The sequence below is a fragment of the Rhipicephalus sanguineus genome, chromosome 11 (assembly GCF_013339695.2).
Source record: "Rhipicephalus sanguineus isolate Rsan-2018 chromosome 11, BIME_Rsan_1.4, whole genome shotgun sequence".
Classification (NCBI taxonomy): domain Eukaryota; kingdom Metazoa; phylum Arthropoda; class Arachnida; order Ixodida; family Ixodidae; genus Rhipicephalus; species Rhipicephalus sanguineus.
This window is the reverse complement of record NC_051186.1, coordinates 42,827,936-42,843,102: the sequence shown is the minus strand read 5'-3', so window position 1 is coordinate 42,843,102 and position 15,167 is coordinate 42,827,936.

Here is a 15,167-nt window from a genome sequence, read left to right as displayed (position 1 = left end):
CGCCAACGACGACAACGGCGACGCCGCTCAACGCAGGAACGGGCGCCCAAGAGCTGCACTCTAAGTAAACCTTGAAGTAACAAGCACATGATAGTATACAAGAAAATAAAAGGAAGAGTTTTCTATAGAGAATGCAATTAATTCAGTTTTATTGTACTGAGGAACGTAGACGCTGACGGTGTCTCTCTGCTACTTCAAAGACGCGTGCCTCATCTTTCAAGTAGCCATGTACCAAATTGTCCAACATATCACGTTGCTATGCTTCTCTGTGCTTCACCTGCATAATAGCTACGTATTACTGAGAGACAGAGAGTGGGTGTGTGTGTGCGCGTGTGCGTGCGTGAGTGCGTGCGAGCTCGTATATCCTCATGAAACGTTTCCGCGTATTGTTTTCGCACCTCGTGTTCGACAATGACCGCCTGCCGGCGGCACTAATAAATATTTGTATTTCAATTCCCAGTGATTCGCTGTCGCGTGGAAGCCTCCAGAACGGAGAAACTTTATAGTCTTTATTCATTGAATAATTTAATCACAAGAAAGACTTCGCGAAATCTTCCGTCCACGGATGCTTTCCACATCTTATACGGCGTATCCGAAACACGTACGTATGCACTCTAAATAGAAGGGTCCCACAACCATTCCGGTTGAACATTATGATAAACATTATGAACTATATGTTCATCTATCTTGTGTGCCTTGCGTTATCGCCGAGCGTCCTGTACTTCCAGGTCAGGAACTGCGTGCGCGCTATCAGCTTGACACAGAGTTTTCTGAACGGTGTAGTGCCGAACGCATGGCTGCCGCGCTGGTGCAGCGGTTGGGCTGCTCGGCTGAGGAACTGAAGGTCGCGGGTTCGATCCCGTCCACGGCGGTCGCATTTCAATGGAGGCGAAATGCTAGAGGCTGGTGTACTGTGCGATATGGTTGCACGTTAAAGAGCACCAGACGCTCGAAATTTCCGGAGCCCTTCACTACGGTGTGCCTCATAATCATATCGTCGTTTTGGCACATAAAACCCCAGAAATTACATTATTATGGCGAAAGCAGAGAGTTGGCGAAAGGAAATTCCAGCTAGACGACTATTGTTAGTGGACGAGAAAGACTCCTCAAAGGGTGCTAAGTTTCTTCCTTTTTTTTATTAACTGAGTGCAGCGGGAGAGTCCGTTTGTCTGGGGCCGCGTCTCCTGCGCGCGGGTGACAGGAGACGGTAGGTGGGGTAAAGCGTTCGGTTCACCCATATAGCCGCTTAAAACCGGCTTGACTTGGCTTGAAGTGTATAAGTAGGTGGCGGCAGAGTAGCGTTCAGGCCGCCGTTTATTTCTTCGTGGTGTGGTGGGTGTTGGCAGAGACGGCACTACTGGTGTTGGTTTTGAGCGTGAACTGTGTGCGCGAGAACCGCCTCTGGCCGTGGTGTTACCGTGGGGACGTGGTCGCGTTGTGTAGGGTGTTGTAGAAAGTGATTCGTGTGCAAGTCGTTGCCGCCTTTGTTTCTGCGATGTCCCCGTGTTCAGTGGACCGCCGCCAAATCTATAAGCAACGATAACGAGCGTGAGATAAAGGCCATGTGTATGCGATTTGTGAATGTCTGTAATAGTAGTGGTTCTTGATGGAAAGGAAGAACGGAGTGTCTAGCGCGTTACGTCTAGACGTAACTATAGGAGCCGTTGCAGTTACGTCTGGACGTAAGAATAACAAATCTCAAAGTTACGTCCAGCGTGAGATCAGACGCACCGAACCGATCGGCTCTAGTGGCGCAGCGGGCTAGTACGTGTCGTGCTCGGATCTGCGAGGACGTTGGTTCGAACCTCGCTGTTGTCCTTCTCTCTCTTTTTTTATTAAGTGCTCCACGGGCGCCGTAATATTTTTTGTTTAAGGAAATCGCCTTGGTGGCAGCGGTGGACGCCCCAGCCCACGTCGCGCTCCGTACTCTTGCTGTAGTGACACCAGCCACTCGAGCAAAATAGTGGAGCGACGACGGCGCACCGCGAAGCGACAGCGTCCCAGTGACACGAGCCAACCACTGAGACTGGCAAGATAATTATTAAACTTAAGTGCGCATTGTGAATCACACGATGGACGTAACTTTAGCAGCTGATTATGGCTCCCTGCGTCGTCTGCTAGCCACACCGTGTTCGCTAGTGTGCGAACGTCCTGCGCGCGTCCTCAGAGGGCAGCCTATTACGTTGTGTTAGCACAGCATCAAATGCTTGTACGTATGTCTCCACGATATAAACAACCATTTCAATTTCCAAGGCTTGTATGCAGACTAATAAGTGAGCAAGACACGCAAATTGGGCGAGTTGGTGAGGTTCCATGGTAAAAATATAAAGCAGCGCTTTTTTTAAACACAAGACGAAGGAATGGAGGGACACATACGTCTCTTCTTTCCTTCGTCTTGTGTTTAAAAAAGCGCTGTTTTATATTTTTAATAAGTGAGTGCATGCACGTGTCAGTATGGAGGTGTGAATGCAGAATTTTTGAGACACAATTATTATTTTATTTTATTTATTTAATACCCATAGCGCCCATACAGGCATTACGTAGAGTGGAGGGGGGGGGGGTACAGAAGAAGAACAAGCATGAAAGCTGCAGGTGCAAATGAAAATGTAGATTATTCTACGCCGACACAAACGTACACGGCTGCGTCGAACACAGCTACATCAAAAATGTCGTATACATTGGGAAAACAATCTAAAATAAACAGAAAGCACAGTGATAATAGTTAATGGCAATGCGAACAGTAATTACAACAAAGCGCGGCAGTGGTAAATATATAGTACAGCACAAGATGCAAAGGAAGCACTAAAAGAAAACAACACAGTTTACAAATGGGATACAGTATAGATCATGGTGATTACCAGGCGTACGCATGATTTCTTTTAAGGCTCAGTGGTCAAAAGATTCAATCATTTTTATTGCAGAAAAGAATGCGTCATTAGACGAAATTCCTACAATTGTGGAAGGAAGTCGATTCCACTGACTGATAGTTCTGGGAAAAAAAGAGTTGCTGAAGGACGATGTATTGCATTTATATTCTCTTATCTTAATTGTGTTCGTGATCTTTGCGTGCTGATGTGTAGTGAGGCCGGTTAATGTATACGTCACGGGGAATTCGAGTATGAAAATGATATATGCTGTGTAATAGCTTCAGTCGAAATGACGCTCTTCGTATGCTGCAGAGACTTCCATTTTAATATCGCCTTAGATTCCGTTGAACTAAACTGTCTGTCATACATGGGTATATTAAGCACATATATCTTGCCGCCATATGGACTGAACTTTTTCTAATCTTTCTTTGTTTGATGCTGTTGAAGGGTCCCACACGCAGCACGCGTATTCCAGCACTGATCTTACGTATGTTTTATATAATAACTCCCGGGTTTGCTGCGGAAATGCACGTGTATTTCGTCGCAAAAACCCCAAACTCCGACAAGCTTTACCTACGGTATAATCCACATGCCAACGCCATGATAAAGAGGGGCAAAAGTAAACGCCTAGGTATTTGTATTCGCACACCATTTTTACCGGTGAGCAGTTTATTGTGTATTCGAATTCACCTGGACTTTTTTTTTCTGGTGAACCTCATGCACACCGTTTTCTTAAGCTTCAGTTTCATTTCCCATCGCTCACACCATGCGTGTATCGCACATAAGTCGTTTTGGATCACAGATCAGTCAGTTTCAGATGTAATTTTGCGGTATAATATGCAGTCATCTGCAAATAGCCTAATATGATATTGTACGTTTTCGTTAATCTCATTGATATAAAGTAAGAAAAGAAGTGGTCCCAGTACTGATCCCTGAGGCACCCCTGACGTAACATCAGTTATTGCAGACTGTTCGCCGTTTACAACTGCGCATTGTCGCCTCTCACGCAAATATTCAGCAACCCATGCAATAACTTGGGGATTAATGTCAAAGCTGGACAGTTTTTGCAGTAATAAGTAGTGCGAAACGGTGTCGAACGCCTTCTGAAAGTCGAGGAAAATACAATCCGAAGAGTTATCGTCCAGTGCTGCTGCTAAAACATGTGTGAACTCTACCAATTGTGTGACGCACGATAGTTCATGTCTAAATCCGTGCTGGTTTGAGTTCAATAAAGAATTACTATCTATATGCTTAACAATGGCGGTATATAAAACGTGTTCAAGAATTTTGCAGCACACAGAAGTGAGTGAAATGGGGCGGTAGTTATTGATAACGTTGCGCGGGCCAGATTGAGCAACCGATGCCATTTTCCAGTCAGTCGGGAGAGAACTGTGTTTTAAGGACTTTTCGTAAATGACTGTTCGCAATCTCGTGAAGTGTTGGCGATTTAGAAATCCTTGTGATACCAAGCATGAACTATAGTCTGCAAAGGCCGGTTAGCAGTAAAAAAGACCTCAAGTCACGCACTTCTAGAGAGGTACACGGAATCATGCAAACAGAAAAGCAGAGTGCACAGAGTTCCACTTCAACTATAATTACACAGAAATACAGGCTTTTTTTTTTTGTAGCCGCTACAGCAAGAAGTATATTGGTTCAGTCGCACAACACCATTTATATTGTAGTATGGGCAGAACACAACCTAAGCACGTACAAATAAAGCAAGAAAAAAAAAACATCGAGCACAGTGGAAAACACGACTGTCGCCGAAGGCCAATACCCCATTGATTGGCGGATTGCACTTCTCACACACGTAATAGGAACGTTAGGACGGCTTCGTGCATTAATGTGGCAATGGAGGGCGTATATACCACCATTGGGCTGTAGTCAACGCGCTTTCTTGGATATGTGCAACACTTAATTGGATATGTGCCGCCGACCGCCCATCCATACTACACTGCTAACGCCGCGACGGTGAGCCCAATCTCGCAACAATGTGTTGCGAGTAGGCCAAGTAGGCTGCACCAACATAACTGGACGGAAGGAGGCTTTCTAAAGACGACATTTATATGTACACACGCGGGGCAGCTGTTCCGATTGTTATTGTATGGACGTAACCCTAATGGACGTGTGATACATCAACACGGGCACGCAAACCGTACTTACATCAAGTTCGATGGAGACCTGCAGTTATTTCACTTTTATTTCACTAACCGTGATCGCCCCAAACTGAGGTTGACCGCCTCAACGAAGCTAAGGAAAAGGCAGCACCCGAGACGATGGCTGAAGGCAGCGTGGCTCCGGCGGAGGCCGAAATTAACGTCTTCCTAAAGTGCGTCAGCTGGTCTGTCTCGACAACAGAGCTGCTGATACGCGAAACAGTCCGGCAAAACAAGCCACGCACGTCTCAATACATAAGTGATGCTGGTAAATCGGTGATACGACAGTGATACTGAATGTATGGCCGCTTAATTCAGCGAGCGGCCGTGCTGAACGTTACAGTTACAGTGGATAGGTGCAAACGTCTAACCTTTCACACCGACCACAAGGTGACCACCCCTAACTTACGTCAAATATTCTCAGGGAGAGTAGATTAAAAACAGCAAGGAGTTGTTTTAGTCTGCGCATAGGACGCGTAACAACGGAGGCATAATTGCACCGTGGACAGTTACGTCTGGGCGTAACGATAGCGACGGCTACGGTTACGTCTGGACGTAACCCTAGACGCATCGTTAAATAAAAGTGATGGTTCAAGTACACTTCGCCCAAATGACTTTCCAACTGTAAGCGATCGATCCACGCAAAGCACGCACTTACCACACATACATGTCCGCCAGAGTACAAGCTGTGCGTCAGACAGACATTCACAAATCACGTAACTCATGGCCTTTATCTCATACTCGTACAGCTCGTTATCATATCTGACAGATTTGGCAATGGTCCACTGAACGTTTTGGCAATGGTCCACTGAACATCGCAGGAACGAAAGCGGCAACAACTTGCTACGACTTCTACAACATACACAACGCGATCACGTCCCTACGGTCAGAGGTGGTTCTCGTTAATGCGCACAGTTCACGCTCAATATCAACACCAGTACAGTAGTGCGTAGTGCCGTGCCTCCCCTGCCAGCACCCACCACGCAAGCCACACAAACGGGCCACGCAGAGCACGCACTTACCACACATACACGTACGCCACAGTACAAGCTGTGCGTCAAACAGACACATTTCACAAATCACGTAACATATGGCCTTTATCTCATGCTCGTACAGCTCGTTATCATTGCTTATAGATTTGGCAGTGGTCCACTGAACCGGAGGACATCGCAACAAAAGCGGCAACGATTTGCTACGACTTCTACAACACACACAGTTCTCGTTAATGCACACAGTTCACGCTCAATATCAACATCAGTATAGTAGTGTGCCTTCTCTGCCAACACTCACCACGCAAGCCACACAAACGGGCCTGAACGCTACTCTGCCGCCACCTACTTATACACTTCAAGCCAAGTCAAGCCGGTTTTAAGCGGCTAAATGGGTGAACCGAACGCTTTGCCCACCTAACGTCTCCTTCCACCCGGTGGAAGGAGACACTGCCTTTGTCTGGCTTCTTGGTCGCGGTCTGGACCGGGTCGCTTAGTCTGTCTGTCGGATGCGGTCAAATCTGGTTTACGTGGGAAGTGAAAGGATTGGAACTGCACAGGCGTCGTAGACGCCGTCAAATGCCCCATCTTCTCTTTACTAACTGGCAGTGCCCCGCCTACCATCTCTTCCTCCTCTTCTTCTCCTGCTGCGCTATATAGCTCGACAAACGACGCTCGGAAGTGGCTTCTGACGGCCAAATTCTCGCGGCTTGCTCCTGTTCTTCTTCGCCTATCTCGTGGTCACCCCCCGTGGGGCGAAGGGTCGGCGCTCATTTCGTCGCCCCTCTCTCTCTCTGCACGCACTGCGGTCGACACGTGGGACGCGCCCCACAAGCGCGTGGGCTGTCCTGCCGCGTGTCCGGGTGAAGGATCTTTCTCTGCGCCGAGAAGGACGGCGTCTGGACGGACCGACGACGAATTGCCCAATTGCTCTTCACGTAGTACGTTACGTGTGTATACTACAGTCAAGGAGGTTAAACATTTTTTTAAACCTCCTTGACTACAGTCGAGAATGGGAGTGGCTGAATGTGCTCGTTGGTCAGTATACGTGTTTGGACTGTAGCCTCTGCTCCTCGATGTAGCGTGGGCAGGCAGCCCGGTTTACGTCTGCAACTCCGGATTCAGCGTCTGTAACTTGTGGTTTAAATACCATTGAACAGGGAATGTCGATGGAACCAGTGTTTTAGAGAAGCGGACAGCTTCGTCAGGGCAGCAACAAGCCGCTTGTAGTGACAAAAGGTGAAAAAGCTCACAGGGATCCTTACGCATTCGCCGACGGCGACTCGAAGGCGAAAGCCATCTTCTTTTTCTTCTCCGTAAGTATACTTACACTCTCCCGCCCCCCTCCGAAAGCTTTCTGCACCTAGCGTGGTTTTGCACATAGAGTTTCCTAAAACTAACTAGAGGGGACTCTGGCGCTGCGATCGTTCAGCTACCATGGGAATGATGGGTAGTACACAAATTTGCCTAGTCTTCGTGCTTGCGGCTTCAAACGTACTTGTGGCTTTGTTTATTGCTGTGTTTTGGCGTTCGTTTCGGATAAAAGAATAGACCGTTGTGAACTTCGTGACCAGGTTTGATTTGGTGAGCCTAAAAAAGTTAAGGTCGTGAAGTGGAACTGCTGACTTTTGCTGCACTTTGTTTTGCGACAAAGCGGATGCAGGCGACGCGTAGCCAAACGGAGCCGAAAGAACGAAGTTTAGACAAACTTGTGTACTACCCATCATCCCCATGCTGGCTGAAGCGTCATGCGTTGCAGCTCCCATAGACACTAGCGCCAGAGTTCCTTCTAGTAAGTATTGCAGGAAACTCTATGGTTTTGCACTGCCTCTGTGATCGGCCCATCTTTGATGAAGCTTTTGGGACGTTAAACCCCAGATATTATTATTAATCTTTGATGAAGCGACGATGTCATACGATGTCGTCATCAGCCGACACCACTTTATGTGACGCCATGGTGACATCATACATTTTAACAATCTGTGTCGTCATATGGTGACATCATCACGTGATTATGACCTTTTGCATCCCTCGCGTTGACGCCGACGATCAATTTTCGCGTTTCATGTGGCACCTAAGGCTTTCGCCTTAAAAGGCAGCTGACCCGAAGGTCGCGGTATCGAATCCCGGCCGCGGCGGCTCCATTTTCGATGGAGGCGAGAATGTTTGAGGCTCGTGTACTTAGATTTAGGTGCACGTTAAAGAACCCCAGGTGGTCAAAATTTTCGGAGCCCTCCACTACGGCGTCTCATAATCATATCGTGGTTTTGGGACGTTAAACCCCAGATATTATTATTAATAAAGGGCCCCTCACCACCCCGCGTTCAAAGACGAGGGTGTGGCTTCCTCCTCGCCTTCGCTACCCATCCTACAGGCCATATCTCCCCCTCGCCACTTATTCCTTAAAAGCACGTGTACCATGTCAGCACTAAGCGTTGACCCTGTCAAGATTTCGCGCCTGTCGGCTACACGCTGTTATCTCCGTTTTGCGCAGTCGCAAACACAGGAAATGAAGTGAAATAAGTTGATCGCGCACGACAGTGATGCGAGGCAAGGAAGAACGGATGGACGGCTGCATGGCAAAGCAGTGCGGGAGACAATTCACGTCTGATATTTCACGTATATGGACCAACGGGGAGTATGTACTGTATAGACATCACGGGAATCACTGTTCTGCGTCACGAAGTGCGCCAGAAGGACGAGAAACGCCAGGAGAAAATATGGCGCTTGTTTCTTGTATTCTTAGAGGCTCGTGAGGGCCCTTTAAAAGCCTTGAACACGGGTTGTCGCCTGTTCAAGAATTCCGCAGTGATCATTTTTTTCGTCGTTCGTGTTGACGCCAACGCCGCCGACGGTCATTCTTCGCGTTTGGTGAGGCTTGTAAGGCTTTTCGCCTTGAAAGAATAGCCGATCCACCGGGACTTCGAGTTCGTCGAGGGAATATACTAATCAAATCAAATCAAATCAAATCAAATCAAATTCAAATCAAATTTTTATTCCGGTGTACAGCGAAAACTGTATAGCGAGGAAATTGGGCTAAAGGTGTGTTAATACACCTGACAAGGGCCCAACTTCCCTTCGGTAGTTCGAACGCACAGGAGCCTCCCCCCCCCCCTTCTTTCCTCTTAACCGCTTCCGTCCAGAGCGTGCAGAAAAGAACACGCCGCCGAGTGGCAGCCCGTTCATTCACTCTGCCGCCTCCGAGAGCCCACGCGTCCGTATATTTTGGGGCGTTGTTGCGCCGTAGTGCGTCGGTGTGCTCGCCGACCTGCTGCTTCTCAATGGAGATCACGTGCCTCGCACTTTCGCTATTCGCTCCAGCAAGACGCGCGGCTTGTTGTACGGTGCGTCTGAGAGAGGGACTTAGCGGCTGTAACTGATTTCCGGTCAGTCTGCTTTTGTTCGTCGTTATGTATGCTTGTCGTGCATTAAAATACCGTTATCGTGTCGCATTCTGTCAACTGTTTGAAGTGTGCATTCTAGCTAAAAACACCCTACCACGAAACCGCGAAAAATGTTCAAGGTTCAACGCTTCGCAGAGTATGTAAACAGAGTGAGCTCTTCTGGAACGTGTGGGGAGTGTTCGCGTGACGTTAACGAACGTCATTTTGCTGTAACATTCACAGCTCCTCACTGTGCCAGCTGCACAAAAAACCGGTAAGGGGTGCGCACTGACGTCGTCAGGCCTTGATGACGTCAGTGCGCACCCCTGACAGAGAGTATTCCTGCAAGGTGGACTACTCCTTGGAATGAGTGCTCCTATGAGGGGAATTACTCCTTACAGAGAGTATTCACGTGAGGGGTAGTCTTTTCGTGACGTCAACGCACGCTATTTTGTCGTCTCATTCTGCTGGCTGCACATCAAAATCTCGGCCTTGATGACGTCATTGCGTGAGTAAGTACTTTTTAAAGTGGTTTACATTGTGCAGAGTATTCCTATATGAGGGAGCATCTGCGCAGCATCAGTGTACGCGATTTTGTCGTACGATTCGCAGCTTCCACTATAGTTCTGGAGACGAGCAGATCCAGACAAAGCACAGCCTTTCGTCCTTGCTGACTGGGCATCAGAATGGCAGCCTCGATGACGTCATCATTTACCCTTCTACGTATTCTTGAAGAACTTTTCCCAGGAAGCACTCGAAGGCGGCCCCGGCGGCCTGCGGAAAAAACAGTACCCGCGATATACGATGCCACGGGAGTATTCCGTGACGGGGCGCTTACTCACCGCTGACCAAACACCTGCACGTTGCCGCGAGTTAACACAGCCACAACGGCGTCAGGCTCTATAACAAGGCACGGAGTTTCGCATTGCGAAGGGGGCGCTGCTATCTTTAGGTGTGTCTCGTCATCGAACATCCACTTTAGGTGCGCGTGTGTGCGTACGTGTGTGTTCGTACATGCACGCGCTTTTTTACGCAACAGAAGGGCAACCGTGGAATGCGAACGCGAGCGAGATTAGAATAGATGCACGTACAGCCTCCGTAGGGTCTTCTCTCACCCGTTGTGGTTATTCGCGAATACGCTGCAAGGCTGGTTTGGTAGGCGCGTGGTTGCGAATGGGTTTAAAACGAGGTCGCTCCTTCTTTCCAAAGGTTTAAAGCTTCACAGGGAGTTAGCTTGTATACACATTTTGACAGGGGCCTTCAACACCTGTTTCGCATGTCTTCAGCTTCGAGTCATCATTCGTGGTCCAGTTTTGGCTGGCTTCGTTGTTTTGATTATTGCTGTTTAATGTGGCAGGTTATGTTGCTTTTTTTTTCGCTACGTTCGTTAGCGAACGCGGTGAGCGGTTCCCTTAACCAGGTCACGAATTTGAACTATATCCTCGGTTGTGCAGAGACTTTGGGCTTCGTTTTTTTGTGTTTTGTTTGCGGGGAAAGATTTGAAGGAGGCTGACGTTTATCGCCTATCTGAGGTCAGCACTGCCAGTTAGTACAACCATAGTATTGAGGGACTATGGCACAACCGATAGAGAACGCTAAATAAGGATTGAAAGACATGGTACGTAGGGTTGTTTTTTAGTGTTGTTTGTTTTTCTGCGTGATGGACTTCGTCATCGAATATGCATTGCGTGCCCTTGGTGCTGTATATCACCCAGGCGGTAAAGATGTGACTTCGGGATACTGCAAGCGGAAGTACGCGCATTCTGACAAAAAAATAAGAAATACACATGATATTCGATCACGTCTCAGCGGAAAGTATACTAAATGCAATAGAACTTTATATACTTACGACAAAGGGCTTGTAAGCACGCAAGTTGCCTGTACAGTCCTGTTGTAGTCATCTCCAAACCACGCGACTGGAATTTGCTTTTGTGCTTTTGCTCATTGTTTTGAAAAAAGGAAACAAAGCTCCAGAAGGTTAACTTCACACATTTGACGGTTTGTTACCCCTCTGACAGAAAGGGAATGGGCGGATGAAAAGGGAGAAAGAAGAGAGAGATTATAATATCACGCTGTAGCAACGTGCCATCAGTCGGCGCTGCGCTGCATGCGTAATGCATGCGCTGCATGCATGATCAGGGGCGTAAACGCCCCTGATCCGCAAAACGTCTGTCTATAGCCACAAGTTTTAAGTGCGTACCACTTTAGGGGCCCGGTTTGTCGCCCATAGATCTCATGTGGCGTGATGACGCTCACCGTAAAGCGCTCCAGAGGCCATAACAAGGCTAGCAATGCTCAGAACCGGGTTAAGATGAACGAACAAGATCTAAAATAATATGATTAACAGAAATAACCGAGACGTAATCGCAAAAATTAACTAAATAGTGCTAAAGACGTTTCCGAAACATGCGGCTGACTCCGGTGCCGCGCAAGAAAGGGCGCCACCGCCTCGCAGAGCGCTCGATTTCTCCTCTCACCGGCTCTCTATACGGCGCTACACTCTAAAAAATACCATGCTTAATGTCACGCTAAACAGTAAATTTAAGCGTGATGCACATGTAAATGAGCCGTGGATGACGTTTCAAGCCCCACGTGACCAAAAGTAAGCGTGCGGTTCCTTCAGGTCAGCGTGAGGGCAATGCTGCGTGCCGTGGTTCTGTCATGTGCAAGCGTGGGCCAGCCGTGTACGCGTGTGCACACGCTTACAATCCCGCGGCGAACACGCGTAAACATTTTCCGTCACGCATATAGAAATCCTAATATGGGAGCCGCGATAAACGCCGCCGTCTGCCCGAAGGGCGAGCGTTCTCAACGATGAACATGACGAGGCGCATGCGCATTCGCCTTCTTCCCGCGCCTGTTGCGGCGAATACGGAACTTTACTTCGGAAGGCTCTCGAAGGGCGCGCTTCTGAAAGACTGCGTTTGTTGCGGGTTCTTTGGGTTGTAACACCGTTCAGGCACTGCAAGGCAGAGATTTCTGCCATGTTTACTTCCGTAGACATTCTTGGCGTGCAACGCGGCCGTTGCAAGCACACGGATTGTGATTGTGCCGAGTTCATGCGAGAAAACCCGCCACGGTCTGATGGTTCTGGAGCAGCCATTCCCCACGGATGGTGTGTATACTGCGGCCACTCACCTGCGATTCACGGACGGTTGGAGTATAGAGGTAAGAACGTTAGTTATCTTTCTGTCGTACTCAATGACAGCAAACATTAAGGATTTGCAACGGTTTCTTGTGTCAGCTTATCACATGAGTTGTGCGAAATGTGCATTTTTTGTTTAATGCCTATCTGCCAAAATGTGCCTATTTTGTTTAGCGGGGGGCGAGAACTTCCTATGGGAGCAATAACTGTGTTCGAAACAAAAATTATAATCGTCATCATGCTTTTGTAAACAGTTTCAAGGCGGAACCAGTGAATTCCTCAGAGGTGTGTTTGTTGTGATCAAGTACCGAACGGAAAAGTGAGAAAACAGCGCGTTAAGGCACTTTATTTCCGAAAACGTGTGCTTTTTTTTTTCTTTTTTCTTTGTGTCAGTATTGTGTTGCGCACATGTCACTTGCCTCCTCGCTCATTGATATCTGCGATTTTAATAACAAGTTGTCTTTTGGAAGGCAGCGCTTAAGGTATCTTTTTCTTTTGTAGTTCGTGCCTTGTCGCGACGTTATTAGGTTTCACTATGGTATAGCATGCAACGGGCTCAACGTTCCGTCCTGTTCAAGAACCCAACTGACACGATTACAACGCGAGGTTATTTGAGAAATTTCTGAAGTCAGAATGCACCTTGCGTTACAGGCTCGTTCACGACTCGTACATTACATGCTCTCTTTCATTAATTTTATCCTCCAGCTCTCCGCACCCACTGCCATTACAGAAAGGGTTTTGGTGCTGAGGTCAGAGTTACTACTGTAAATTCTGTACTGTGTTTATTCTAACGATTTATAACCCTGTTAGTGGGGCGTCAATGCTGTTATGGCGTGTGCATCTTAATTTAGAACAACACGATCGACGCCACAGTGCAGGTGTATTCAAGCCCGCTCTTCTTTTCGCTTGGAGCGCGACTGTGCCATCCGTGGAATCCTTGCCGTGTTCGATTGTGACGCGGACACTTCTGAATGGTTGAGTGTATAGGCTTTAGCGGTTTGGTAGTCTTTTTTTTTATTTTGGTGCTCTTGTTAGTAAAACAGAGGTCTGAAGAACGTCACGGACACAGCGCACGTGTGGACATAGCGCTCTGTCAGGGTTGTTGCTCTATACTGTGCTCTGTTTTGTTAACATGTAGGCTAAAATTGAATTTGAGTAAATTTTAACCAATACCGCTAGTCGGTGTCGCGTGTGAATGCGCCGATCTCACTGACAGGGGATCTCACTTTCGGGCTTCCATTTCATTTGCGACGGTTACTCCCCGTAATATTGCTTATTGTTCTAGCAGTAGTATATGTCGCTTATAGTATGCTGCTGCCGGTGAAGGAAGAGTCCATATAATTTGTTTAGCTATTTGCCGACTGGTGTAGCCTGCATCTCAGAAGCTATGCATGAATTGCGCTCTGGATAAGGATGCCCCTTAATGCTGAGTTCGCATTTTTATTTAGAACTTGGGTTTTAAAGCGAGTAACTATAGGTGTTACCGCACTTAATGAACATGAATATTCTATGCCCGTGATGATATGTTTCGATAGCCTAAGCCTAGTTTTCAGTATTTTCCAGTATAGTTTTATCATTTGTGCTGTGCTGCGTGTACATAAGTGCGCATAAGACTGTGTTTGTTCTCGTCAGTTTTGCTATGTGATGTGCTTTTACTCTCTGCAGAAACATTAAGCCGTAATTGTTTTTGATGTATAGCTTTTGTATTGCATGCCGTTGTTGCATTGTATTTAGTGGCTACGGCTCAGTAAAACTGCTCGTTACAGCCTTTTGAGTGTCTCCCCAGACCATGTAGTTCTTGACGCAGATTATTATTATTATTATTATTATTATTATTATTATTATTATTATTATTATTATTATTATTATTATTATTATTATTATTATTAATATTATTATTATTATCTAGCTGAAAACTCCACTGTTTGCTATGCGCAACACAATGAGCAGCAGTTCAATGCTAATGACCCACTCATTTGTCATGATGGCACAGCAATGGCCGAAGAACATATTAGTTTGCCGAGAGTGACTTTTTGTGGTAAGCAGTCTGATGAATTCTGATATAGACGAGTTGTTTTCTACATTTGACACTTCGATAAATTTCTCATTTTTAAATCTCCAAATTGTATGGCTATAACACCTAACGTTTCCCGCAAGACCTCAGCCTCCGCTCCTCCTCAATGCTTAATGCGAAGCATTACGCACATGCTTTGTGCCTGCTTTAGATTTCAGTGTGTTTTAGCACATTCGCCAAGGCGACGGAGGGCAACAGGTACGCAAAAGAAAACGCCAGGCCTGCGCTGAAACCGCAGCACAGTCACAGCGAAAGCTGGAAGAGCGGCGTTTCAGAGCCCGTTAAGCTCTCTTGGGACTACAATACAAGTACTCTAGAAAGGTACCCACTACGTCATAAATCACAATTTTTGTGAAGTTGGGAAGCACCTACTACGCCATTATTAGTCATTCTGAGGAGAAGCGAGGCACCAGCTACAGGTCTGTAAGGCATTATGTGCACTTTGTTGACGCGACGACTGATGACGATGAAGAATTATGGCTCAGCCCTTTGTAATGGGTTGGAATCTGTAAACGGCCCACCAGTTATGTAATTTGCATTGGGCGACGCCCAG